This window comes from Schistocerca piceifrons, chromosome 10, assembly GCF_021461385.2.
Source record: "Schistocerca piceifrons isolate TAMUIC-IGC-003096 chromosome 10, iqSchPice1.1, whole genome shotgun sequence".
Taxonomy (NCBI): domain Eukaryota; kingdom Metazoa; phylum Arthropoda; class Insecta; order Orthoptera; family Acrididae; genus Schistocerca; species Schistocerca piceifrons.
In genome coordinates, this window is record NC_060147.1 from 42,993,750 (window position 1) to 42,996,184 (window position 2,435).

Below are 2,435 nucleotides of genomic sequence, written 5' to 3' on the forward strand. Positions count from 1 at the left end.
AACGTGCGGACACTCTCATTCAACAACAGATCAGAACAACACCTCGCTGCACAACTGTAATTCTGTGCCGACAGTTTTGACACTCACTGTATGCCTGCTGGATTCCTCACAGCCTATAAAGAGCAACGAAGGACCATCTGTGTGGAATTGTCTGCGCATTACGAGGCTCATGGTGACAAATTTTCTGCCGAACGTTGTCTCAAGCGATCAAACATGGGTTCATCAATTCGAACCAGAAGCGAATTGGCAATCCTTGGATTGGTTCCATACCACCTCTCCTCCGAAGAAAAACTTCAAACCCACACCCTTAGCCTAGAAATATTCATGAGTGTCTTCTAATAATGCCAACGGCCTTTCCGCAGTGGTAACACCGGCTCCCGTCAGATCACCGAAGTTAAGCGCTGTCGGGCTGGGCTAGCACTTGGATGGGTAACCTTTCGGTCTGCCGAGCTCTGTTGGCAAGCTGGGTGCACTCAGCCCTTGTGAGGCAAACTGAGGAGATACTTGACTGAGAAGTAGCGGCTCCGGTCTCGGAAACTGACATACGGCTGGGAGAGTAGTGAGCTGGCCACATGCCCCTCCATGTCCGCATCCAGTGACACCCCTGGGCTGACACGGCTGCCGGTCGCTACCGTTGGGCCTTCACGGCCTGTTCAGACGGAGGTACGTTAAGTCTTCTGATACTCTGATGGGGCTATTCTGTTTAATGCGCTCCATCATCGTATACAACTATCAACTCTGAAGTACATTGTCCTAATTGTGCTACCCCAGAAACTGAAGAAACGATTTCAGCGTGTACGTTGCCACAAAAGTGCAGTCCTTGTCCATGTAGATACAAGGCCTCACACAAAACTGCGCACCCGAGAGAAGGTCACAAAACGCCGTTGGACTATGTTTCCTCGTCCATCCTACAGCCTTGATCTCGCACCTTCCGACTTCATTCAGTTTGTCCCAATGAAGGACTCATTCCACTGGGAGCAGTATGTGGAAGACAAAGAGATTATTGATGCAACAGACGCTGGCCCCGACGTCAACCAGTGGAGTGGTACCCAGCGCGCATACATGCCTTCCTAGTAAGGTTGCGTAAGGCTGTCTCATTGAACGGACATTGTGTCGAAAAACAGGGTTTTGTAGCCAAAACAGAGAGGAGTAATCTGTTTTAGAGAAATGCTGAACAAAACAAACCTGCTCTTAGAAAAAAGTAAATAGTTGCATTACTCATTGAACGTCCTTCGTAACCCTGAGCCACAAGAGAGAGCGTTTTGACAGAGACGCTGGCGAATGGTCCAGCACGCTACGCCTGGTGCGAAAAGGGGGTGAGGGGGAGTGGGATTGGATTGGCTGCTTGAACATAGCGGTGGAGTCGGAGTACATACCAGTGCTATTCCTCCATAATATTAGACAACTAATTGAAGTTCCTTAATTTGGGAGTTCTAAGTTGTTTAATCAAGGGTTTCTTATTAGCTTTGAGTCACTATCCTGCCTGATACCAGCAAGTGATTTCCTTAGAAGCAACGCTGGCAGTACAAAATTTGTGGGACAACCAGGTGATATCTAAAAGTAAGGCAGTCTTGAAGCGCCACGGAACCGACTGACCACCGGGTCATCCTCAACCATTAAGCGTCACCAAATACGGAGGGAAATGTGGTCAGCACAATGCTCTCCTGGCTGTTGTCAGTTTTCGTCACCAGCGACGCAACTTCTCAGTCAAGTAGCTCCTCAACTGCCCAAGCAAGGGATAGGTGCACCCCGTTTGCCAATAGCATTCGGCAGACCTGGATGGTGATCCATGAAAGCTCTAGCCAAGCCGAACAGCGCTTAACTTTAGTGATCTGACGGGAACCAGTGATAACACCGCGGCAGGGCAAAGGAAAAGAATTAGTAATAATCGATAATGATGTAATAAGTTTGATAACGAATACCAGCTTTCATCATCGGCATAATAACATGTTATTACACTACTGGACATTAAAATTGCTACACCACGAAGATGACGTGCTATAGACGCGAAATTTAACCGACAGAAAGAAGATACTGTCATATGCAAATGGTTAGCTTTTCAGAGCATTCACCCAAGGTTGGCGCCGGTGGCGACACCTAAAACGTGCTGACATGAGGAAAGTTTCCAACCGATTTCTCATACACAAACAGCAGTTGAAGGGCGTTGCCTGGTGAAACGTTGTTGTGATGCCTCGTGTAATGAGTAGAAGTGGGTACCATCACGTTTCCGAATTTGATAAAGGTCGGATTGTAGCCTATTCCGAAGGCGGTCTATCGTATCGCGACATTACTGCTCGCGTTGGTCGAGACCCATGACTGTTAGCAGAATATGGAATCGGTGGGTTCAGGAGGGTAATGCGGAACGCCGTGCTGGATCCCAACGGTGTCGTATCACTAGCAGTCGAGATGACAGGCATCTTATCCACATGGCTGTA

General features: G+C 48.3%; 1 pseudogene; it reads left to right on the forward strand.

Moving 5' to 3' along the window:
- The first annotated feature begins 343 nt into the window (after window positions 1-343).
- Window positions 344-461, forward strand: LOC124719253 (annotated as a pseudogene).
- Window positions 462-2,435: the final 1,974 nt, after the last annotated feature.